General features: G+C 51.1%; 1 non-coding gene across 1 annotated transcript in view; it reads left to right on the top strand.

The window, feature by feature from the left end:
* LOC123790278 (uncharacterized) overlaps positions 1–26,377 on the top strand; it is a 57,478-nt gene that overhangs the window by 17,253 nt on the left and 13,848 nt on the right. The window lies entirely within an intron of this gene.

Raw genomic sequence — 26,377 nt, 5'->3', positions numbered from 1 at the left:
TTTGTTGACCCGCAAGTCATCCTCTTGCCCCAGCTGTTGGGTTGATTTTCTTTACTGCTGTGTTTTCGTGATTCTCTCACACCTGCTCGCTGAGTGTTCAGCAGGCCTATGAGTCGTCCTCGTGCGCCAGGACAGTGCTGCTCGAAGTTGGCTGTGCGGACAAGTGCCAGTCTGCAGACGGCTGTGAGAAGTACAGAGAGTGAGACTAAACAGTGAAGAACTTTTAGAGCAATTGGACATGGCGGTGACATTCAGGCAGGCAATGGTGCGTTTTACAAAAAGGATCAGTCTGTGAAGGATTAGAATGGAAACGTCTTGAGAAGCGCTGTGCTTGGTGTCTGGGCGACTGTTAGGACTGTTCTGTGACTTTCTGGTTTGCAGAATGCTTGCTGTGTTCTAGTGTCTTCAGGTTGTTAGAATAGCTAATGCTTACGGAGTGCTCGCTCTGTGCCCCGGGGTCTCCTGAAAGCTTTCTTTACAGTAACATTGGGTCCTTGCAACAGTCCCGTGAGGTTATTCCCACTTTACGGTGAAGTCATAAAGTCACAGAGTGGAGTAATGACGTGGGTCAGGTCACCCCGCTAAAAGGGCAGATTCCAGATTGGAATCCTGATGGTTTGGCCTCGGAATCTGTACCTAGAGCCTTTTTCTCCAGGGGGATGGTTGTAGATTTTTATCTACGATTGCAGGTGCATCTCCAGTGAAGTGCAAGTGTCTAGTCCCTTCTGTTAACGGACACCTACGTGGTAACTGTCGCTGTTTCAAGGGAGGGAAGGTCTTCTGAGCTGCTGGTAGTCTGCGTCTGGTAATCAGTAAGGACTTAATAAGGGTGTGTGGAATGGATAGGTACCTGGGGTACGTGGCTAATCTAAGCAGAACCTTAGTCTCTTTGTGGTTCAAAGTTCATTTTTTTGTACTACAGAAATTGTAAAAAATACCTTTGTTTTTCTCTGGAAACCGGTGTTTTGGGAACTACGTGATGGAGGTAGCAGGTGCTTGTGCACATGGGGCTTCCCAAGGGTACGCTTGCAGTGTGTCGGGGCTCCTGGGATGATATGTACTAATAATAACTGTAACAATGAGTATTTCCTGAGCCTGGTGCCTGCTGTTGGCCTCGTGTAACCTCGCCAAGAGCCCTGTAGCTTTAATCCCCCATTACAGAGTTGGAACCCGGGGCTTGGGGAGGTTGTTTGTCAGTTACCCATCGTATAACATAGCACCCCGAAACCCCGTGGCTTAAAGCAACAGTGATTTAGTCTCATGATTCTGAAAGTTGGTTTTATGTCATCTCTCCTGGGGTCACTTAGTTCAGCTGTCAGCTTGGCTGGGGCTGCAGTGTCTCAGGACGTCCTCATTCACGTGAGTGGGGTCCTGGTTTACCTCCATGCGGCCTCTCTCTACCTGTTGTCTGTCATCTAGCCTGGCTTATTTACATGGCAGCTCACTTCCAGGAGGGTGAAAGTGGAAGCTGGCCAGCCTTTTCGTGGGTAGGCCCAGAACTGGCCCAGCATCACTAACCCATATTCTCTCGTTCAAAGCAAGTCATGAACGCGGCTGGATTCAATGGGAGGGGAACTAGATGTCATCAACACCCCCCACCTTTTTTAGTAACAACTTCATTGAGAGATCATTCACGTACCATACACTTAACCCATTTCAAGCGTACGATCCAGTGGTTTTTACTGTAGTTGGAGTCGTATGAGCATCACCACTGTAATTCCAGAACATTTCATCACCCCCAGAGAAACCCAGCTCCATTACCAATAGCTCCCATTTCCTTAACCCTCCCCCTCCATTAGTCTGTTATCTCCGTCGATTTGCCTGTTGTGGACATTTCTTATAAGTGGAATCCTACAACAAGCAGCACTCGTCACTAGATGCTACCGCCGTGAAGTGTGGGCTTTTATGACCGGCTTCTTCCACTTAGTGTAATGTGTTCAAGGTTCATCCGTGCATAAGCATCTGTCCGTCCTTCATTCCTTTGTGTCCCCAAATACTATTCCATTTTATGGCTACACCACGTTTTCTTTATCCATTCATTAGTTGACGGACACTTTGCTTGGCTATTACGACTAGTAAGTAATGGCTATTACCAACATTTATGTAAAATTAGCTCCGTCTCCGGAGGAACAACATGGGAACGGGGAGCCGGAGGAGTTGTCAGTGACCGTCTTGGCAGACACTTCACCCCACTGCACTCTGCTCCCAACAGTTCACGGCATCCCCAGCCCTCCCCGTGGACAAGATCTGTCCACCCCCTTCCCAGACCACCGCTGTCTCGTCAGTCGTCACATCCGCTTCAAGTCCGGGCTGTCGTCGGCATCTCGACGTAGGCAGGGCCGCTTCCCTGCCATCTCCACCCCTCATTCCCACTCTGCCCCAACCCACACGCCTCGGAGGTGACACAAAATGTCGCTCTGTGAAGCTTTCCCTGTGCGTCCCACCCCTCTGGTAGACGTGACCAGTCCCCCGTGCTTCAGCCGCACCCCCAAACAGGCTTCTTTCCCAGCACCTCCCCTCTCGGAGTTCAGTTCCTTTTTGTGTTGTGTCTGGTCTGCTAGTGTAGGCGCTCGCCACTGGTGGGGAGTCAAGACAGCCCGGAAGTGATAGTCTCTCAGCCGGAAGTGTTAACCAGCAGCAGAGGGTCACCAGAGACCTGAGTAAAGGCTCCACAATGATGGATGGTGACCAGAACGGACAAAAAAGGGACTCTGAGGGGACAGAGGCAATGCAAGGACCAAAAACCCTGTTCAAAAAGGGGAGAAAATAGGAGAAAATACCTCTAATAGTTTTAGATATGTGGGAAGATAAATCCTAATGAAATAACTAGGGATGCTATATGAAAAGGAACTCAGGAAACAAAAGCATTTAGCCAAGAACCTGAAACCCACCTCAGCCCGAGGAATTAGGTCCAGAAGACCCATTCAGGTAGTCGGATCTTGCCAAACCAGAATCGAAGGCATTTTGCCACAGGTGGAGGGGTCGACGTACTGCTTCGTAACCAACCATCCCAAGTTAGAGATTCTGTAATGGGGCAGGGCTTGGCTTGAAAGTTCCATCTGTGCTCCCCATGCCATCTCCGGGGCTGGAAGTTAGATGATAACTGGGGTGCTGGGTTGACTGTGTGTACGTTCTAACCTTGAATGAGCCTGACAAACTATCCTCCAGGCTTTATGTTGATAGCATGTCTGAAAGGGTACTGTCGGGCTGGCTTGCGTGTGCGGTATGGAGAAGCTGTGCGGTTTAGCAGAACCTTCAGAAGGGAGAGGGGGATGGGAGGCCAGGGGCAGTCTGACTGGGGGCCGGAGGGTCAGAAGATACCCACACTTAGATGCTACCATCTTTATTTTTTTCTAATTTAAATTTTAGTTAGTTAACATACAGTGCAATATTGGTTTCTGGAGTAAAATTCAGTGATTGGTCACTTACAAGACCCAGAGCTCATCACTAGGTGCTACTGTCGTTATGTGTGTTCCAGACCCATCTTGGGCTTCTCCACTCTTACTGGCTTTGTTTCCCCCTCTCGTTTCCCTTTAAGGTTTAATTGAAGTTCAGCCATATTCTGTCAGCTGTTTGTTTCAGCGAAATCTTGTACTTCCCGTTCATCATAATGAGTAATTGTTCTTTCAAATCCTAAAGACCCACAAAACCCCACACCTGATGTCTTTCCTTCCCCCCTTTTCCTCCACATGGCCTCTCAGTGGGGTGTGGCTGGGCATCCTCCCAGCACAGCAGCCTCGGGTAGCTGGGCTCCTTCACCCTTCAGTGTCCGTGTGCAAAGGTGGAAGCTGCCAGGCCCTTTATTTATTTGTTTGTTTGTTTGTTGGCCTGCCTGCCTTTAAAAGAAAGAAAGGAAAAAGAAACTAACTTCTAATTTTGACGCCATTGCAGACTTAGAACAGCCTTGCAGAAATAGTACAGATGATTCTCTGTACCTCTCACCCAGATTGCCCCAAGCCTCACATCACTACCCTGTAATGATCTGCCAGGCCTTTTCCCCACCCAGGTCCGGAAGGCTCGGAATAGCACTGCACACTGCATTGGTGCACACAGCCACGGGTCTGTGTAGCCGTGACTCGAGGGGAGTGGAGGAGCCCCATTGCAGCCTGGCGTCTGTGTTGGGCGATCTTTGCAAGCATTACACCAAGTCCCTGTGGCGATAGGTGGACTCCTGTTCAGTGAGGCATTCTCACTACCACAGCCATTTCTAGGTTCTCATGACTGCCTTAGTAATGGAATGGTTTAAAGTGAAAAACACAGCAGTATCTCTAGTCTTATATCAGGAAATCTGTCTATTGAAGGAGGGTTCTGTGAGTTGGTTAGAAAGTAGTGAAAGAGCGTTTTAAAAAATTCTGTCACCAAGATTAAAATGACACCCCCTCAGCTACCTCCCAGCCCCCGCAGCAGCGGAAGTCCTCAGAGGATCACCCAGGTTAGTCACCTGCCAAGCTCCTGGCCGACCTCAGTCACTGGCCCTTTCCGCTTAGCCTGAATGTGGCCTCAGTATCCTCCTTACCCCGGCACCCTGGGAAGCCACTGGGAATAGGCTTCAACTGGTGGATGAGATGAAGCCATTTGCCATTCCTTGCTGGGCTAACCCCCTCTTTTTAGAGAGATTCAAACCGAAGCCCAGAGAGGTTTAGTGACTTGCCTAGGGTCAGCGAGTTTGGGATGTAAGTCCTGATTCCAAGCTAAATGCTTTTCCTTATTCAGTCCTAGTGCTGTGGTCCATCAGATTCCACGGCAGTTCTCGAACACTGCCTCAGGAGAATACCTTCTTTGCAGCCCATTCCCGTCTCCCTGCTGCCGCCACCACCTCCAGCCCCCACAAAACAAACACAAAAACCTGGTAGCTCAGAGCAGGGTTATCAGCTTCCTAGTAGCAGAGCGAGGGGAAGTATGATGAATCTACAAACCCCCTGACCAACACCAGGACCTGGGCCGGTTACCTGACCTCCCTGACCCTTGCCTGCCTGCCCCGCCTTGGAAACCTCACAGTGGCTGTCTTTCTCTCCTTCGTCCCCGTCTCACCTAAGGCGGTCCTGCCACGTCGCATGTGCTCAGTAAATGTGTGTTGGATGAGTGGCAGCAGCACCATTTTGAAAGGTGGTTGTGAATTCATGTGAGTTTTCCAGGTCCCTTTACCTTGGAGCCCCTTCCCATGCTGTTTACCTCCTGGGAGTCCAGATACCAGGGCTTTGTACATGTTCTTCTGGGTTCGGACTGTGGTATCTGGCAAGGTATTGATTTAAAATGAAATAAATTTGGGGCGCCTGGGTGGCTCAGTCGGTTAGGCTTCTGTCTTCAGCTCAGGTCATGATCTCAGGGTCCTGGGATCGAGTCCCAAGTGGGCTCCCTGCTCAGCCCAGAGTCTGCATCTCCCTCTGCCCCTCCCCTCCACTCATGCTCTCTTTTGCTCTTTCTCAAATAAGTAAAATCTTTTTTTAAAAAATGGAAAAAATTCTATTTCAGCATAGTCCTTGGGATGTCCCCATGGAGTTCAAAAGCCCAATTGGCCTTTGAACCGGGTTTCTAGGCCTGTCAGTCGGGAACTCAAAGTGACCTTATTATGGTTCTTTGTAATTTGAAGATGCAAAAGGGGAGTGCCTGATCCAGGAGTGCCCTACTGGGTCATTGGCCAACCAACCCCCGAAGCTCAGAGTGGCCTCTCCTTTAGTCCAAGGTCAGCAGTTGGGGGCAGGGTGGCGATAGAATGGCATATTTCTCTTTCTGGACGCTCTTCTTGGTGTGTGACACTGCTCTCATCAGTCGTCATGAGGATGGAAGGGGAAGGAATTTAACGGTCTGGCATCTCTGGCTGATTGGCTGGGGGTGTGGAGTTACAGCTTGGCTTGTTTGAGCCTTTTATGCTTTTTTTCATCAGAAACTCCGATCAGGCCCTTTCATTGCCCTGGGAAGCCTTTCCAGCAGAGATAAAGTCCAGTCAGAACCTTCTTTGCCAGGTATCAGATGACAGAATGTCCCAGCAAGGACGCTGCATGGTGCCACCCAACACCGCACTGCTTAGGAATCCAGGTGGAGTTTCTGGTTCCCTGGGCTTCCGGTTCCTTTTCTGTAAAATGGGGATTACAGGACTATGAGGAAGAATAAAGCAATATTCCTTGTACAGTTTATGGCACATTGGCTTGAGGAAGTTAGTACTCTCCTTTGGCCCACATGAATTTTCTGAATTTTTGCTTGGGGGTGCATAGGGCGGTGAGGACAGGAAGCTCTCAGGGGCCGGGTGGGGCAGCCAGTTGCTGAGTGTCATTCCCCCGCTGCCCACGGGCCTGAGGCAACTGGGACAGCTCTGAAGTCGTCCTCTGCAGTCACGGCCACAGACTTGGTCTCCCTCCTCCTGCCATCTGTTTTCTGCCCAGACCCCCTAAGAGCTTCCCATGTCCCTCAGGGTAAAAGCCAGAGTCCTTCCAGGGGCCAGCAAGGCCCGCTCAGAGCCAGTGGCGTCCAGCACGCTGTGCCCCCCACCCCCAGGCTGCCAGCCGGGGCTGTCGCGTTTTCTCAGAAATCTACACACCTTGTGGCTTCTTTTGGCTCGTACTCAGCAGTCACCTAGTCAGAGAGGCCTTCCAGCTGCTTCCCCTCGCCCTCCGCCTAAATGTGGCACCCCTCCTGGGCCCTCTCTGTCCTGCTCTTCTCATCTCCCTCCCCACGTCATACTCTCTTGTGTTGCTTGGCTGCCTTTCTCCTCCCGCCGGGATAGAAGCTCCTCGATGGCAGGGCCCTGTGTATGTTAGGTTCGCTGCCCAATTCTCTCCCTACGCAGGTGTCTCGGGAGTCCTTCTCCTTCAGGCCTTCCCTCTGGTTCCTGCTCCTCCTCTACGCTGAATCCTGGGAGTGGCCCTAAGGCGCTGCTGCTAGTTCCTTGAGTTGCTGCCGTGTGCCTGGCCTGGTGCTAAACACTGATTCTCCATTTAATTGGCCCGACAGCTCTGTGCGGCGGGTCCTGTGAAAGGAGAGGGTTTGCCCAGGTCCGCGCTAGTGAGTGCTGGAGCAGGCCCTCTGCTCCTGGCTCTGGCCTGAGAGCCTGTCCTGCGCCGACACCGCCTCCCGGGCTCCCCCCCAGGATGCGGGCTGCTGTCCGTGGGCTCTGCTCCCTTGCTGCCTTCGAATCTGGCTGAGGTCCACCCTTGGCATACCTTGTGCCTCTTTGGTTCTTCCTTCTTGGCCTCTTAGTTTATCCTGGTCTCCTACATCTTCAGTGGTCTTGCAAAAATATTCCTTTATATTTTATCCTCAGTTTCTCTTTGTTCAGTCTATTTAACCTTTGTCCTTCCTTTTGCATCTCTCAGCCCATGTCCTGGGTCATTCATTTGAATCTTCTGATACCCAAATGGCGTTTACGTGGAATTCCTTGGAATGCCCTTAGGTTTCAACATGGAACTGAGCCAGCCTCGTTAAGACTTCAGCCAGGCCTGTCAGAATTGAGAAGCTTGTGTGGTTTCTGACCCCGTAAATGGGTTTAGTCCTATATATGCTTTGGTCTGAGGAGCCAGACCCAGTGGCCAGAGGATGGAGGCCTCTAGAGAGGGAGGAGGAGGGACCTGAATAAGGAAGGGATAGGAGATGGAGGCAGTCCGGTCCCCAACCCAGCACTGTAGCTGGTAATTAGTAGGACTTCCACAAGGTCTGGATGAATCCTCAGGACCCTTGCAGAGGAAAGCACACCACTGGAGATGGGAGAGTTGGTTGTGTTGTGATGCAGCCTCAACGGGGCCCCTCAACGAGGGGAAGATGGGCTGCTTATGGGTCCTCCTGGGATTTGTGGCTCTGTACAAGGGCTCTGACAGCTGTTTCTCTCAGCCATCTTGCGGGCTCTTTTTTTCGTCTACCCCAGAGAGGACATAGGCCATTATGGTCCATTGGGCTTCAAACTTGCTGGTCCTTGCTTTGGAGGGGAGGCCGTTCCTTCTCTTTGCAGTGTTCTGTTGGCTTCCATTTAGTTCGGACGCTTGGTTACTGGCCTGGGTTTCTCCATGATAGGCCAGAGGTTTTGATTGAACTGAGGATAAAGACGTTTTGGTCGCAGCAGTTTCCTCCCCAAACCTTTGGATATGCCACAGTAGGAACTATACAAGTCAAAGGTTTATACATTTCTTTCATCCTCCTTAATCGTTTTCTAGTATTCTTAGAGTAAAGGCCAGTATTCCAAAAGCCCTTGAGGCCCTTCATGGTCCAGATTCTGGTTCGGTTCCTCAGCCTCCCCAGGCCTCTCCTCCCACATGGCTTTTGTAAATGGTATTTCCTCTGAGTGGTTGTGAGAAGTCTCCTCACCTCTCTCAGCTCAGGTAACCCATTAAATCCTTCCCATCTTGCTCATGTGTCAGTTCGGTGCTGAGTGCTACCTTCCACCCCTAGTCTGGGTCAGCTCTCTATCCGCCATTGAGTTGTAATTTCGTGATCTTGGATCTAGTTACAGAATTAAGGTCTCCCATCATAGCAGAGACTTCGTCTAATTTGAGCCTTTGATTCCCTAGTAACTTCTTGTTGACTCATTAAAGATGAGGATAAGCTTTTTAAGCTTATTTTAAGAATAAGCTTTTTAAGCTGTTCCGCTCTGGGCTTGAATTTGCAGAAAAGACTGCACTACTTTTCTCTCCCTCACGGTCTTCATTTATTTGCCCGGGTTCAGAGCAGAGCAGTCATTGTGTCGCAGGGTTGGAGCTCCGTCAGGGCACTGGCTGGCCGTCAGCTGTGCGAATGATCAGAACTGAGAGATGGGGATTTGAGTCATTCTTGCCTCTACCTAGTGCTCGCCCTCACTTCTTCTCTGGCCCCTAAACATAGTAACAGCTCATGCAGAATTTTTTTTTTTTAATACCGCACATAGTCCAGATAGACCATCATCTGAAATCATTTTCGCATTTTTATTTCCTAGGCAGTTCTTGCTAATGTGCACGTGTCATTTGTACCTGGCTGCCATCGTAGTGTAGAGTCATGGTATATTCTGTCCCCTCTCCCTTACTTTGTCAAGAGGCAACTTTCCTATATATAGGGCACAGTTTCTCAACTTCACAGTTGACATGGGGGCTGGATAAGTTTTTTTAAAAGATTTTATTTTTATTTTTTAGAGAGGGAGAGAGAGACCGAGAAAGAGGATGGGGAGGCACAGAGGCAGAGAGAGAATCTTAAGCAGGCTCCACACCCAGTGCGGAGCCCGACGCAGGGCTCCATCTCACAACCCTGAGATCATGAGCTGAGCTGGAATCAAGAGTCAGATGCTTCACTGATTGAGCCACCCAGGTGCCCCTTAAAGATTTTATTTTTTAGGTAATCTCAGAATCCTGAGATCAAGAGTCCTATGCTCCATGCACCGAGCCAGCCAGGCGCCCCCCTGGATGATTTTTTCGTCAGGGGTCGGTGGGGCTGTCTCCTGCCGTACTTGTACGAAGCTTAGCAGCATCCCTCACCTTTATCCACTAAATGCCCGTCGTAGCTGCTCAGTTACGGCAACCAGAACGTTTCCAGACAGTAGCCGATTTCCTCAGGGCGCAAATCACCTTCCTTTGAGAGCCACTGGGTTGGAGTTTGCATAATGAAAAATTTAAGTTGCCTCGTGGTGGCAAAGGCCTTCCTACTCCGTTTCATCAGCAGCTGAAAAATACGTGGCTTTGCCTGGTGGCCTGCTCGGGAAGAAGGCTCTGGGAACTTGGAAGTGTATAGAACTCCCTCTCGACTTCTGACTGGACAGTCTGTTTCTGAGCTTCTTCTCAGTCTGGGACTGGAGCATCTGGGTGTTTGATACCAGTCCCTCTATTAAAACCAGCAGAAGCGTGCCTGGCTGGCTCAGTCAGGGAGCATTCGACTCCTGATCTTGGTGTTGTTGAGTTCAAACCCCACTTTGAGTGTCAAGATTACTTACAAATAAAATCTGAGAAAAGAAACAGGAGAACAAGAAGAGTTTGAGTCCCGTGGTCCAAGTTTTAAAATAATTTAATATTAAGTGTTCATTATTAAATAGTAAAGACTAGCTGAATAATAGAGCTAATACCTAAGTGGTTACTATGTGTCAGGCACTTTTATATATTAACTCATTTCGTCCTGGGAACGACCCTCGCAGGTAGGTCTTTTATTACCCCCATCATACAGATGAAGACTCTGAGGCATGGAAAAGGCTGACTTATTCTGGTCACCCGGCTAGGGGTGGGCAGCGCTGGGATTCAAACCAGTCCAACCCCAAAGCCTACGCACCTCAGCGCCTACCATTTACTGGGGGGCTGAGAGCTTGCGGGACGTGGCTTCGGTTCTTGCAGTAGTCCTTCGGGCTACGTGGTATGTTCCTGCATTTACAGATGTGGAACCAGGGTTTTGGAGAAGTTAGGATGTCTTGCCCCTGGTCTCCCGGGCAGCTGACCCAGAGCTGGACGTGCTTCCCTGTGTCACGTGACCTCCCGTGAATGAGTAAAAAACTTTTCTACCGTCATCTTCCTTTTTCCCTTCTGTCAGACACTAAATAAATGTGACCGTTTCTAATTAGGTTTTGTTCTTCAGATGCTTTGTCTCCATCATCTAATTGAAACCATACAGCAGTCCTGGTGCTTTCCCATTTTAGAGACGAGGAGACTGAGATTCGGGGAGAGGAGGTAACTTGCCTAAAGTCAGAAAGTAACTCACTGAGCCATAAATTGAACCCAGGTCTGTCGATTTCAAACTATATTCCTAACTTTCATGCTCTTTTGCATTCCATTAGGAAACATCCTTAAAGTATGTCAGTTAGCCATAGCATTAATGGTTAGCAGGGGTAAAGGAGGTGGGCTCCATGGGTAGGACATGTTCTTTCTGGGGGCACTCAGCTGCAACTCTCTTCTGTTCACGAAAGCAGATGAGCTTGGCCTTGAGTGAATGTACCGGGCTCTTGGTACCAGCTTTGACTCTTGTTTCAACACTTGCGACTTCGGTCTTTAACGTGACAGATCTGCCGAGCAGCGCCCAGAGCTTCGATGCAGTCCCTCTAGCGACTGCTGTAGGTGCCATGGCCCTGGGCCTCGTGCACACATTCTGCTCACAGAGACACTGGGGGGACCACAGGCTCCTAAAGATGGCCTCGGATTTTTCCATTTTCTTGGATATTGAGATGCTTTCTGGTTTGGTCAAATATTTTATGCAAAAACACTCTGTTTTGCCTTTTCGACAGCCTTGGCCTCCCCAGCTCTCAGGGGTAACGGAACACAAGAAGGCAGCTGCTCTTTGCGGATGTAGTTGAGTGAGCTGCTGTGGGGTGTGCTCGGTGTCCGCTGACCGGGACCTGGCTGGCCAGGGGAACAGAAGGTGGTGAGAGTCTCAGCGGCTCCCAGACCAGTTTGCTTCGTTGTTCTTAGCCCCTTCCATCCTGGTGTGGCCTGGGTTTTCTGCCTGAAGACTGCTTTTACCTAGTCCTGAAACATGACCTGTACATTCACTTCACCTCTTTCAGAAGCTTTTTAAAGTTATGTTGATATAAACAATGACAAAATTGGTTTGGTGGGCATAGGAGGGAAAACTACTTTGGGGAAAAGGCATCTAGGGAATTTGGAAGGTGCAGGTGGGACAGCGTAGGTCAGTCTCTAGGATTGGAGCCACGACCGTGGTGTTGGGACCTTCCTGGGAGAGTGGGGTCACCTAGAGTGACAGGGATCTTTCCCGAGAACAAACCCTTCCAGGTGGTAACTAGGCATTCGCAGTGCTGGAGGGGCCGGCTACACGGCTCTGGCCGTACCCCCACCGGTGTGGCTCGGCGACTGTAGGGACCTGGCGCTGCTTTGCAGTGGTCGCTGTGTGGTTAGCCGCGGGGGGAAGAATCGATATTCTGCTTATATTGTGGTTCCCCAGGGTTGTCCTAAAAAGCAGGACACGACACAGGATGATTAAAACTAAAATGCTCCTAGTGAAGACAGGATCGGTGTCCACGTCATTGGTTGAGGGCTTCTCCCAGCAGCTGCTGCACTGGGGCCGTAGCAGGCCCGGGGGCCAGGAGAGCGGCTTTGCCCACACCCCGACTTAGGGCGTCTCTGCCACACCCCAGGCTGTTGCTTCTGGGTTACACCCTGGTTCTTCACAGAGAAACATGGCCTTGGTTTTAAAATAACTTTTTAAATTATAGAGCTAGCTCTTCCTTATAGAAAGTGAGTAATACTGGTATTTTGCTCTCCGGGGATAGTAGTTAACATTTTGGTATGAATCTTTTGCCCAGTGTTCAGTTTTTTATGATGCAGCCCTTGTTGAAATTCAACTAGTGTGTTAGTCTCTGTTCAGGGAATGTATTGGCAGCTACCTGGACCATAAAAGTGTTGTTGGGTATCTGGTTTTGTTTTTCTCCATTTTCAGTTCCTCAAGTCCTGTCTGTCCTCAGCTGCATGTCCGCCCGATAGGCTGTGCAAGTGTTCAGTAGGAGCGGTGATCATTTGTCACCGAGGGCTCCATTTTAAAAGAATTTTATTTTATTTTATTTTATTTTATTTTATTTTATTTTATTTTATTTTATTTTATTTGAGAGAGAACAAGCAGGGGGAAGAGCAGAGGGAGAGGGATAAGCAGACTCCACGCTGAGCGCAGAGCAGAGCCTGATGGCAGGGCTCGATCCCAGGACTCTGAGATCTCGACCAGAGCTGAAATCCAGAGGCCGACGCTCAACCGACTGAGCCACCCAGGCCCCTGAGGGCTCCATTGTAGACGACAGTCCCTCACTGCTGACTTCATGCAGGAGTGCCTCCCCCCCCCCAGCCTGCGCAAAGTATTGTTTTGAAAGATCGAAGTTTTACAGGGTAAAACTCTAGCATATAGGTTGCTTTTCCTTTTTGCCTTTTATTTAGTTCATAGAACAGCAGCAGTGATAATAGCTACTGTTGTCTGTTTTGTGCCCGGCACTGTGCTAACTGGTTTTCAAGGAGTTCGTCATATAATCTTCCTAACGATCCCAAGAGGTGGGTTATTTTATTGTCTCCAGTGTTCAGGTGAGGACACGGAGCCCCAGAGAGGTTAAAATTGCATCTTCCTTAAATGGACCATAGCAAGCATCACCCCGGGACCTGGTGACCCTGTATCTGGAGGCAGCCCTTGCGGAGTCCGGGAGTGAAGAGGACCCTGCCCCTGCCCCGTGAGCTGAGCTCGCAGTTTGCCAGGGGCTGACGGACCCACGGAGACACACCAGCGAATGGACCCTCGCAGTATCTGTAGCCTGCCCTGGTCTTCTGTCCCGGGCTTGCCAGGCTCCCCTCCTCCAGCAAACAGTGACTTTCTTGTCGGCTCTCCCGGGAAGCCTCCCCAGCTTGTGGGAGGAAGGCCAGAGCTCTTCTGCCTGTGAGAGACCAGTCCTGCTCCCCGCCTCTTCCTGCTGCCGGGCTCCATGTCTTTTCCTCATTTGATCAAAGGTGGCTTGTATGTCCAGGCTGAGGTCCTGATCGGAAGGTGGCCCCCTTTCTAGAGATGCCCTTGGAATGTAAAGGCTTTCTGAAGCTGAAGAAGACAGAGCCCTCTCCCACTGTACCCCGGCGCGGCGTGCACGTGGGAGCACACGCTGTCCTTCTAGGGATGCCCTGGGATGCGTGTGTGGTGCACAGTCCCAAGCATCTGACCCTTCTCCCAGGAACACACCTGATTAGAGGCCATAAATTGGGGGTAGCCTGGGAAAGATTTCACTTTCCTTAGGGAGAAATTGCCATTAGACTTTATTTTTTGTGGTGTTTTGGTTCCCTCTGAGCTTTTCCATTTACCTTTGAGATGCCTCCCTTTGGTAGCCTGGGATATTTGTAGCCTGACGGATTTTAGAGAGAGTACAAGATTGTATTTGAGTTGTTCCTAACGGGTGAAAATGGATTTTTGCTTTTGGGTGGGGTGTGTATCATGGGTAGTTTTATGAAAGATCAATACCTGCCCCTCCCCCACCCTCACCCCCCCAAAAACCTGTCCGACTTCCCTTGGGCAGCAGCAGGTAACCACGAACTCCGCAAGGCTGTGGGCACGATGCCCTGTGCCTGTAGGTCTGAAAGAGAGGCTCCCGAGAGGCCTATCTGGGGAAAGCGTCTTCCGTGGGGGCTGCTCTCCTGTTGTTTGCCAGCCTCTGGACCCTGAGCTCCCTTTCCTCGCTTGACGCCAAAGGTCTCCTCCTGGTCAGCTTGATCCCCTCAGGGATAAAGTGCCTGGTTCCCGTACCAAGGGCTGTTGTCAGCCATTGCAAGAAAGTTAAGGCTAAGCGAGTTCTCTTGAAGGGTTTGAGCTGAGGGATTGACTCCTTCCTTAAGAGCTTAAAACTCCTAGGGTCTTCGTATTTTTCTTGGGAACACTTTGCTGTTGCTTCAGAGAATAGCCAGCTAAGTCCACACCCGCAGCCTGCGTGGGTAGTGCCAAGGAGAAATAGATGCTGCTTTTACCCCATTTCTGTGTCCCTTGTTTCTTCTTCCGAAAGACTCCTGTATAAAGGAAAAACTGCCTGTAGAATCTCCCTACCGGCTTTGTATTAGGCCTGTGTTGCTCCCAGGTCCTCCAGAGTTAGGGAGCCCTGCCTTCCCACCTTCCGACCTCTTGTCTTGGGAGGAGTAACAGCAGCTAACATAAACTGAGCACCTGCTGTGTACTAGACCTTGGCCTTTGTGGATTAACTCGTTAAGTGAGGGCATAGGTGCTATTAGTGTCCCCATTTTGTAGGTGAGGAACCTGAGCCTGGGAGAGGTGGTCACACCCTCTCAGTGGCACCAGAGTGGACCCCAGGATATCCACCTCTAGGGCCCCCTCTCCTCTTTCCAGCATTCCTTGGCGAGCTCCTAGGCCCAGGAGTGATCTCTCAGTGCTGCTTGTGCTGTGACCTGGGGAAGGGGTGCTGCTGTCAGTGGTGATGGCAGAGCTGCAGGAGGGTTGAGTGTGCTGGGCTTAGCGTTTGCTGAGATGCTCCCGGTGGTGCTGTCAATAAACACACCACTTCGGGCAGCTCACGACTTTTCAGCGGATGGGGAGCAGTCAGGTGCCTTTGGTCATTCCTGACGCATTGGAGGCCCCCCCCACGTGGCCACTCCACCTCCAAGGCTAAGCCCACTTAGTTTCCCACTTTAGGGTTTTCGTAGCAAGGATGAGCCTGTCTTTTCCGAAAATGGCAGTGGAAATTTTCCAGCAATGGCAAGGTGTTTGGTCGTGTTAGAGACTTTTTTTGATCGGGCTTCGGTAACAAGCTAGCTAGAACTCACCAGTTGACCACAGAAGGAAGCTGTTTCCCTGAACTCCAGCCCTGTCTCCAGGCCAGCGGCGTTGTAGTCACAGCCCTACGGGTCAGGCCACCCCTCCGTCTCCCTTTTTCCGCTGGGGGAGTCTCTGGCCTTACATTCACCAGATGTCACATGTCAGTGGGTGAGGACCCTTTATTGTTGGCTTTTGCATCGGTGTTGGCGTGTGGCAGGGTTACAGAACAGCAGGGATTGTTGTGGATGACTGAGTGACACACTTCTTTCCAGATCTGCAGGCATGACCGTGGTTGCTCTGAAACGGTGGGCAGCGAGCTAGGGAGGGTGGACAGCCATTAGAGCGAAGTCTGCCTTGAATCACCTCCCCACCTTCACTGAGGACGGTCATCCGTTCCATCCCTGACCTCAGAACTCACCTTGTCCTCACCAGGGCTCTCACCTGAGGTGCACTCAGGTGAAAACACAGCTCTTTTACTTCTGCACAATTAAGCCTCGTGGAAGGAGGAAACAACTGGGGTGCTTTGCAGAAACAGATCTGCTGGGACTGTTAATCAGTAACATGGGAATCTCGTCCACGTAGAAGCCAGTTATGTTCTGTATGCCTAAGATAAAAACACACTTTGTGTTCAGTAAAAACGATATGGCAGTGTTTACCTTGTTCCAGAATGGAGCAAGTCCTGTTTGAATGAGACTCCGGAGGCCGGCAGTCAGCGTGAGTCAGACCGCATTGCCGATAACAGAACGGCCTGTGCCTGTCTCTGCCTGGACTAGGTAGGGTGTTGAGAAACCCTGATGATAAAGCAGCCATTTCTGAGACGATCCTATGTCCTTGTTCTGTTCCTCGCGCTGGTAGAACCCAACAGCTACCTCCTTGGCGATCTCTGCCCTTCCGGGCAGGTTCCAAAGAGCCAGTTCCCCTCAGAGTGTCCCTCTCCATTCTTTACTGTAACCCAGTGCCTGAAAACCAGGAAAATAATAATTTTGCTGATTTCTATTTAGCTTCCAAAATCATGACAGCATTGTCTTCTATTCAAGAGCCAGGGACATTGGGAGTTTGTGGTTTCTGATCTCTCTCTCATTGCTTTGTTTCTGCGATTCTCTGGTTCCAAGCATCTTTCCTTCTGCTCAGCAGGGTATGAAATAACAGATCGCGCATTAACCACCTTCCCTGCCATCCCCTCCTTGAGGAAGGGGGGAGGGGCAGAGGAAGAGGAGCCTGCCACAGGGACGTAGGGCTCCATCCCACGACCCTGAGATCGTGACCGGAGCTGAAGCCAAGAGTCGGACGCTTAACCGACTGAGCCACCCAGGCGCCCCAGGTGTTGTTTATCCATTCCTCCATCGAGGGATGCTGGGGGTGCTTCCACTTTCTGGCTGTCGTGAATATGCCGCTATAAACGTCGACGCACAAATACCCGTTCAGGTTCGTGCCATCAGTTCTGACGGGTGAGAGTTTCAAAGCACAAGGAGCAAGATGTCTTTGAAGGTCAGTTTCTGATAAATTGCCCTTCCCCCCTGAGGGCGAGGCTTGCGGACCGAAAGTGAGCCTTGCTCACCGTCTAATTTTAGACTCCGACTTAAGCACCGCTGGTCACTTGTTACATCACGCTTCATTTTCATATCTGATGGGCTTTTGCAGCGTTACAGTTCCAGCTTTGCGGATTACCTGTCCTCGACTACACTTGGCCACTTTGGGCTCGCGGAGGCACCTTGTCACTTGCTGGTGGGCACTGGTGCTGGGCAGCACACCTTACTCTAGCTGGCTTGCTCCTGGGGTGCGGTCTCTTTCTGAGTTTGCCCCTCCTCACCCAAGTTGCGCTGGTCTTTTGACCTTGTCCCCGGATCTGGCTCCATCTTGGGGCCTAAAACCCTGAGCCCACGGGCAGCTGAGGCTGTTGAGGCCTCCTGTCTCCCTCCCCCCCCCCCCCCGCCGTGGCAGCTTTGTGAGGCACGGTATTCTCCCCCACGTCTGCTGGTTCTTGTCATTTATTTTCATTTCATCCAGTTCTTGTGCCACATTTAGCATTATTAGAATTATATGTAAGTTTTTTCTTCCAAAAGTGCAATATTTTTCTGAAATAATACCTTGGCATTTGGCGTTGCCACAAGGACTGGTTTCCCTGCACCCGTTTAGACCTTGTCCGGGGGCTCTTGGCTGCTGGGGAGGTGCACACACCCGGAGGGTGATAGGCTTTTGCTGGATTCAGCTGTCCTGTCGTGGGGCTCGGTATCTCTGGATGCGACTTCCTTAGGCCAGTGTCCCTCTGTGTTTGCCAGACCAGGTCAGGAACAACGTGGCTCAGAGGAGATTCTCGGAACCCCATGTAGTGGGGACCGTGCACCTTGGCGATGCAGAGGAGGACATTCTCTGCCCCCCTCCCACTCTTCTGAGGGCTATTAGCTTCTCCCCCTGTTGCGGCGCGTGGCTGCAGGGCCAGGAGGGAAGAGGATCGAACCATATCTTGTTGCCAGTGCGTTTTCATCTCTCTGGAGCCATATTACAGATACCACTACGAACCCTGCTTTTTTGCAGGTGCGGACACTGAGGTTCCGAGAGGCAGAGGGAACGGCTGAGTTGGGCCAAGCCACCCTGGGGCCCAAACCAAGAAGGAGGGAGGGAGTGTACATGAGTCTGGGTAGGGCATCAGTTAGGGTTAGGGTTGGAATCAGTACTTTCAAGGACTGTGGCTGTTTAGTCCCCTGATGGTCGCCTTATTTGGGTTTGTTTTAGACACTGGAGGATGAAAGGACAAGTTTGCCAGAGAGCAGATCAGATGCTTCTCAGGGTCAGAAAGACAGGGGTGGGGTGGTGGAAGAGCCGTCCACACAGTAACCCAACCTCAAGCTAGAACTCTGGCCTGAAGCGCGGGGAGGGGCCTGGCTAATGAATCAGGCAGCTATTCCTGGAGCTGACGTGAAGGAGAGGGGACACTCTACCGCCCTGGGGCAGGGAGAGAAGGAAGAGAGGTGGTTCAAGGAGTGCACACACAGATCCTAGAGGCCGGCTATACAGGAAGGCTGACGAGTGGCAGGTGCCTGAGAAACCCATAGTGGGGGTTCCTGCTGGGATGGGTGGCCACGGAGCCCAGGGCGCCTGGGCCTTCAGTTGATGGGATCACTAGGCATGGGCCTGACAGCCAGGATAAAGGTGTCTCTGGCCCCTGGATTACAGCCCCTGTGCTGCTGTCCTGTTAGTTCCCATGCTAGCCAGCTCCTCCTATCATCCCAGACTTGGCATACCAGCTCCCTGCCCCTGGAGGCTGCTCTGTCCTGGGTCCTGCCTGAGTTTCTCCGAGTCCTACCTCCCAAAGATGTGACCATGTCCCCCTGACCCTGATTCTGGGCTCTGATGTCATGTGGTCAGTTGAGGCCAGAGGAGAAGTGGCAGGGACTGTGTATGCATGGGCTGGGGTGAGGGCAGGGCCTTGAGCTGCCTGCAGCTCCCCCTCCAGCATGGGTCTGCTGGAAATGGGGCCTGGCTCTCTTCATTCACCCCTGCCCTCAGAGTGGATTTGGGCCATACCCCTCCCTTGGGCTGGACCCATTCTGTCCTCCAGACAGCGAAGAGCCAGCTTACCTTAGGACCCTTTGCTCCCAGAGCAGCCTGTGACTCTGCCCCCAGCCTCTTGTTCTTTCTGAGGCTTCTGTCCAGAGTCTGGGTGAGAGCCCCCTTCTCTCTACCTGTGTGGAGCTGCCCGCCAGAGGCCCGCTCAGTCAGGGGAGGGGTCTGCCTGCAGGGTCATGGTCATGTGAAGAATAGTGATAACATCAGGGAGCATTGATGGAAAACTTTATGGTTCACTAGGCGCTGAGCTAATAAGCATTTTACGAGCCTGATCTCCTAATTTTCCCAGCAGCCTGTGGGGTGTAGGCTACCAGTGTTCCTCCTATATTACCGCAGTGGAAACTGAGGCTAAGAGAGGTTGTCACCTGCCCAAGGTTATGTGGCCAGTGCGTAGATGAGCCTATATTTAAATCCAATTTGATAATGTCTTATTAAAATCTCTGTTCTTAAATCCTAATTGTGGTACCTCCCACTAAATTGGGCCACAGTGTCTTAGGGAATTGTGACCTGGATTGGAGCAACAGCGTCAGGTAGGGAGGGTGTCTTCTCTGCTTCTCTCTGAACTTCCCATCTCCAGAATCTGATGAGAACCCCAGTGCCTCATACACACACATTCACACACACGCAGACACACACACTCACTCACACTCCCTCTGTCTCTCACTCTTGCTGCTGAACCTCAGGTTCCTGGGAAGAGCTGCTGGGAGAGTTGGCCCCCCGGAGAGGAGGCGGCCTGGCGCAGGGACAGAGCTCTGTCAAGGACGCAGCTGGCGCCCCCTGCGGGCTGTGTCCTGTGCGGTGGAGCTGCGGAGCCCGCTGCCCTCCGGCCCGGGCCGCCCGCACCGGGCAGTCTGCCCGCGGGCCGGTGTTCTGCCCACCCCCTCAGCGGGGAGCGTTGCAGGGGCCTCAGGGCCGTTGTCCCTCTACCCTGTGAATGCAGCCCGAAGTGGGCGCCTGCCTCCTCACAGCAAACCTCCTCACCCAGCTTTCCAGAGACCGGAGTTCTGTACCCACCAGATGCACACCTTGGGGTTTGAAACCCAGAGGAAGTTCCCAGAGAATGAACACTTTCTTTGGATTATCAGTTATTCAGGCGCTGGCCTTTGCTGTGCACGTGCCTGGAATCGGGCTCCCTGACTCACGAACAGGAAGCCCTGGCCCGCCTCCCATGCAGCACCCCAAGGTCTCCTGAGAGGGACTGGGATGTAGGAGGCCGACTGAGTCACCGCCGGGCCTGTCTGAGGAGCAGCCCTCCCTGTGGGGGCAGACAGGTGTGATCCGGGTCTTGGAAAAGCCAAGACGTTTGGCAGTGAGGTCCCAGAGGCCCTCGGGGGCTCGGGCAGCAGAGCTGCCGCCCACGGGCCAATCCAGACCCCTGGGACGCAGGCAGTGGCCACAGGGAAAGTGCTGGAGGAAGGAGCCGCCTGGATGCTTTGTTTTGTTAGAGAGGCAGGGGAGGGGCAGAGGGAGAGGAAGAGAGAATCTTAAGCAGGCTCCGTGCCCAGCGTGGAACCCAGTGCAGGGCTCCGTCTCACAACCCTGAGATCGTGACCTGAGCCAAAATCGGGAGCTGGGCGCTTCGCTGACGGAGCCACCCCAGCGCCCCAGGAGCGACGTGATGGGCCCTGAAGTGCGGAGCAGTGGGAGTGTGCTACGGGAGGAGTCAGGAGACAGACGTGTGAATGCTGCCTTCTCACTGACTTTGGACAGACCCTGTAGACTTCTCTCGAGCAGGCGCCTCCTTGGTAAAATGGGAGCACAGTGGTTTTTCACCTGTGCACACACAGGGCTGTACAGGCCTCAGTCCAGAGGCGAAGACGGGAATGATGAGGGAGTCCGGAGCACTGGGCAGGGGCCTTGGCTGTGGTGGCATCCATCCCATGTCCCGAAAGGCAGAGCAGAAGTGTGGGGGGGATGTTTGCAAGATGGAGAGGCGAGCCCAGTGACCTTGTTGCCCGTCTCGAGAGGGCCAAGGGGTGCGGGGGGGCACTGCTGTCAGGGTCCAGTGCGCCGGCACTGCAGTTCCTGACGCCACTGCTGAGGTAACAGGCTGGCAGGGGGTTGTGAATGGAGGGCTTCTGCTGAGGAAGCGAGAGGAGAAAGGGCATGATGTTCGCTTTCAGGGGTGAGCAAAGAGCAGAGCCACAGGGGTGCCCACGGGACCCGAAGATGGCCCCTGGAAGGCTGTGGAGTCCTCCCGGGTGCGCACAGGCAGGGACTGACTGTTCCTTCTCGCTCGGTGTCCTCTTTCTTTAGGCCTGGGCTCAGGTGGGCTTCTGACATCTGCCCAAACCTAAACCCAGACTTGAAGGGGAACAATGGAAGAGGCTGGGGTTGGTTCGGTGATTTCTGAAATGCCACCTGCTGGTGTTGCTAGAGGGGGAGGCACCCTGGCAGTGGGCAGCGGGGGACCAGGCGTGGGGCTCAGCCTCAGAATTATACCAGTTCAGGAGTACTCCCTGGTGTCCGAGCGCCTCAGAGGGAGCGGGGAGCCGTGATGTGAGTCAGCCGCTCACCACCTTTGCTTAGACCTGACAGAGCCGGCAAGGCCCGAGAGGAGTCGGAACTGCATATCTGGTAGGTGGGACTTGGAGTCCCAGGGGCCAGGTCAGGCCGTGGGAGGAGCAAGAGTAACCGGGAGCGCAGATTAGGTGGAGCTGGGCCGGGGTCCAAGTGACACGGGGAAGGCCGTCCAGGACTGACGCCGGCACCACCAGGGAGCCCGGGTCGGTCAGTGACAGCCGCCTGCAAAGACCCGGGAGCTGGCAGTTGTGGCAGAGGCTGGAAGGGATCCGAGGTGTGCTGAAACTGGACAGGCCCTCCCGCCAGTGAGTCCAGAACAGCCGTGAGTGTGGCTTTGGAATCAGACAAGCCTGGATTGAGGAAAATGTAAAGTGCAAAGTAAGATCCTCCACCCCTTGCCGTACCTTGACCTTTAAGTTTCTCGTATTCTTTCGGAAACTTGCTGGTGTGTATGTGTGTAGTTTCTTCATGCAGATCAAAGCGTGCTTATGTACCTTGCTTAATTTGTTGGCAACATGGAAGAACCACCTAGTTCTTTGCAATGGCTGTTGGGTTTGCTGTCGCACGGTACGCGTTGGTGTAGCTCGTCAGTCTGCACTGGACACGGACGTGGTCGGCTGGGGTTGTCTTGATACCATAGCAGTCACACGAACCCCAACAGCGAGACCATTACTTCAGCAGCAAGAGTCCGAGGTGGGGAGTTTGTGGGTCAAAAACTGTATGCACCACGCCCTCCCCGCTCTGTTTCGAAGGGGTTCTGCCGGTTCGCCCTTGCTGGTAGTGTCTGAGAGCTACAAGTGACGAGGGCGGCCCTGAGCAGTTGGGAGGATTAGGTGTGAGAATGTGCAAAACTGTCCGGGTGCCCGCTGCGCTGGGCTGCAGGGCGGGGCTCACTACAGACGTATCACTTGGGACAAGCGTCAGCTCGGGTGCTGGTTGGGTTTCATTGTAGCTTGGGGAAGGGGAGGTGGCAGGAAACCGTTTTCTGACAGCTGCTGAGCAGATGTCCCCTGCACTCGTACATCTGAGAAACGTTTCCTGCGTTCCTGACATGTGCCAGACAGCGGAGCAGAGACGGGCCGTGAACCAGACACGTGTGGCTCCCCCCTCACGGAGCCCTCCCTCTGGAGTCTCCGTGGCCGGTGCTACGTGCCACCTGCATGGGACGCTGCTGCGCGTAGTCCCCTCTGACCGGGTCTCTCTCTCCCCCGCCCTGCCCCCAGTGTACGTGGTGGAACGGGAGCAGAAGCCGGACACCGGGTGTCAGGCAGCCCTGGCCGCGTGCTGGGCCGCCCTCTGCTGCTGCTGCCTCCTGGACACCTTGGACTGAGCGGCTGGCCCCCAAGCGCTCCCTCCAGGCCCGCTGCCTTCTGTCACTGCAATAAACAATTAGTGCTGTACCATTCCTTTTCTCCTTCGTTTGAAAAATACTTCATTTACAGATGTTTACATTTTAGCACCTAGGATAGGTGTGAAGTGGTATCTCACTATCTCTTTAGCGTATTGACTCAGCAGTTCTGTTCATGACACATTTCTCACCACAAGGACAGTCACCATCTGTCACCATACAGCATTATTACGATATTATTGACTGTATTCCCTATGCTGTACTTCTCATCTCTGCCACTTACAACTGGAATTGTACCTCTTAACCCTTTTATCTCTTTCACCCATCCCCCCACCCGCTTCCCCTCTGGCCACCGGCAGTTCTCTATTTAAGACGGTTTTTAAATTTCACTTAGCATAATCCGTGTTCTCACAATTGACCAGACCTCACTCTTTCTGTTTTATGGCTGAATAACGATCCAGTGTGTGTGTGTGTGTGTGTGTGTGTGTGTGTGTGTGTGTCTGTCTGTCTCTCTCTGGGGTTGGTTCTTACATGTGCCACATCTCTAGCTGTTTACCTGTGGAGGGACACTTGGGTTGTTCCCATGTCTTGGCTAGTGTAAATAAGGCTGCAGTAAACACAAATTACTGTTCTTGTTTTCTTTGGGTAAACACCCAGTGGTAGAATTACTGTTAGTTTTTTGAGGACCTCCATTCTGTTTTCCAGAGTGGCTGCACCGGTTCGCATTCCCACCAGCAGCACACAGGGTTCTGTGTTCTCCACATCCTTGCCAACACTTACTATTTCTTGTCTTTTGGGATACTAGCCATTCTGACAGGTGTAAGATGATATTGTGGTTTTTGTTAGTAGTTCCCTGATAATTAGTGATGTTGAGCATCTTTTTATGTGTTCCTTGGCCATCTGTACATCTTTTTTTTTTTTTTTTTAAGATTTTATTTATTTGAGCGAGTGAGCAAGAGAGCACAAGCAGGGGGGCACCTGGGTGGCTCAGTCGTTAAGCGTCTGCCTTCGTCTCAGGGCGTGATCCCAGGGTCCTGGGATCGAGCCCTCCATCGGGCTCCCTGCTCCACTGGGAGCCTGCTTCTCCCTCTCCCACTCCCCCTGCTTGTGTTCCCTCTCTCGCTGGCTGTCTCTCTCTCTGTCAAATAAATAAATAAAATTAAAAAAAAAAAAAAACACAAGCAGGTTGGAGCCACAGAGGGAGAAGCCGACTCCCAGCTAAGCGGGGAGCCCACCGCGGGGCTCAATCCAGGATGTTGCGATCATGACCTGAGCTGAAGGCAGACGCTTAACTGACTGAGCCACCCAGGCGCCCCCATCTGTACATCTTTGGAAAAATGTCTATTCAGAGGGCGTGTGGGTGACTCAGTTGGTTAAGCATCCAACTTTTTTTTTTTTTTTTAAGATTTTATTCATGAGAGAGAACACTAGAGAGAGGACAAGCCGGGGGGGGGGGGGCAGAGGGAGAGGGAGGAGCAGGCTCCCTCCTCCCATGTGGGCTCAGTGCCAGGACCCTGGGGTCATGACCTGAGCTTAACTGACTGAGCCATCCAGACGCCCCATAAGCATCCAACTCTTGATTTCATTTCAGGTTATGATCTTGGGTCGTGAGATTGAACCCCACATTGAGCTCCGCATCCAGTGGTTTTTGCTTGCTCCCTCCCGCGGGCCCTTCCCTCCTGCTTGGCATGCATGCTTGGCTCGTGCTCTCTCTCTCTCTCAAAAACAATAAAGACAAAAGAAAAATGTGTATTCAGGTCCTCTGCTCATCTTTAATCGAATTATTTTTGTTTTGGGTGTTAAGTTGTATGGGTTCTTTATATATTTTTGGTGTTAACCCCTTTTGGGATATGTCATTTGCTAATACCTTCTCCCATTCGGTAGGTCGCTTTGTCACCTTGTTGATGATTTCCTTCACTGTGCAAAAGTATTTTATTTTAGTGTGATCCTAGTAGTTTAATTTTGCATTTGTTTCTCTAGCCTCAGGAGACATTCCAGTAAAATGTTGTCAAGGCTGATGTCAAAAATTACTGCCTGTGTTTTCTTGTAGGAGTTTCATGGCCTTAGGTCTCACATTTAGGTCTTTAATCCATTTTGAGTTTATTTTTCTGTATAGTGTAAGCAGTGATCAGTTTCATTCTTTTGCATGTAGCTGTCCAGCTTTCCCAGCACCGTTTATTGAAGAGAATGTCTTTTCTCTATTGTATATTCTTGCCTCCTTGGTTGTAAGGTAATTGACCATATAAGTGTGGATTTATTTCTGGGTTCTCTATTCTGTCCCCTTGATCTGGGTGTCTGTTTATGTGCCAGTACTGTACAGTTTTTTAAAAATTGAAGTATCGTTAACACACAATGTTAAATTAGTTTCATGTGTTCCGTGGTGATTTTACAAGTGTATGTACATTATGCTGTGCTCACGAGTGTAGCTACCGTCTGTGACCATACAACACTATTACACCACCATTGACCATATTCTCTGTGCTGTGCCTTTTATCCCCATGACAAAACTAGAAGCCTGTATCTCCCACTCCCCTTCACCCATTTTGCTCATCCCTCACCCCCCCTTCCCCCGGGAGTAGTCAGTTTATTTCCTGTTATTTATGGATTTGTTTCTGTTTTGTCTTTTAGATTCCACATGTAAGTGAGGTCATATGGTATTTGTCTGTCTCTGACTTATTTCACTTAGCATTATACCCTCTAGATGTTGTTGGATTTGACAAGATCTCATCCTTTTTAATGGTTGAATAATATTCCATTGTATATATGTGTATCATCTTTATCCTTTGATCTTTTGGTGAACACTTGGGTTGCTTCCACATCTTGGCTCTTATTATAAATTATGTTGCAATAAACATAGGAGTACATATATCTTATCAAATTCGTGTTTTTGTTTTCTTAGGTAAATCCAGGGGTAGAATTACTGGATCATACGGTAATTCTTTTTTTAAATTTTTTGAGGAACCTCTGTACTGTTTTTCACAGTGGCTGCACCAGTTTACATTCCCACCAACAAGACATGAGGATTCCATTATTTCCACAGCCTCGCCAACGTTTGTTATTTCTGTATTTTTGATTCTAGCCATTCTGACAGGTGTAAGGTGCTATGTCATAGTGGTTTGACTTGCATTTCCCTGGTGATGAGTGATGCTGAGCATCCTTTCATGTGTCTGTTGGCCATGTGTATGTCATCTTTGGAAAAATGTTTCTTCAGGTCCTCTGCCTATCTTTAAGTCAGATTGTACTTTGGTGTTGAGTTGTATAAGTTCTTTACATGTTTTGGATATTAACCCCTTATGAGATGTATCGTTTGTGAACATCTTCTCCCATTCGGTAGGTTGCCTTATCATTTTGTGGTTTCCTTTGCTATGCAAAGGTTTTTTTATTTTGGTGTGGTCCCAATAATTTAATTTTGCCTTTGTTTCCCTAGCCTCAGGGGGCCTGTTCTGAAAAATGTTGCTAAGGCCAGTGTTGGAGATGACTGCTGTGTTTTCTTGTAGGAGTTTTATGGTTACGGTTTCAGGTCTCATATTTGGGTCTTTAATCCACTGGAGTTTATTTTTGTGTGTGGTGTAAGGAAGTGGTTGGTTTCATTCTTCTGCATGCAGCTGTCCAGTTTTCTTGGCACTGTTTATTGAAGAGACTGTCTTTTTTTCATTCTATTCTTGTCTCCTTTGTTGTAAATTAATTGACCATGGATGTGTGGGTTTATATCTGAGCGCTCTACTCCGTTCCATTGACCTTTGTGTCTGGTTTTGAGCTAGTACCGTACTGTCACAT

The sequence above is a fragment of the Ursus americanus genome, chromosome 5 (genome assembly GCF_024610735.1).
Source record: "Ursus americanus isolate L20-20 chromosome 5, mUrsAme1.1.p, whole genome shotgun sequence".
NCBI classification, from domain to species: domain Eukaryota; kingdom Metazoa; phylum Chordata; class Mammalia; order Carnivora; family Ursidae; genus Ursus; species Ursus americanus.
This window is presented reverse-complemented; position numbering and strand designations above follow the sequence as displayed.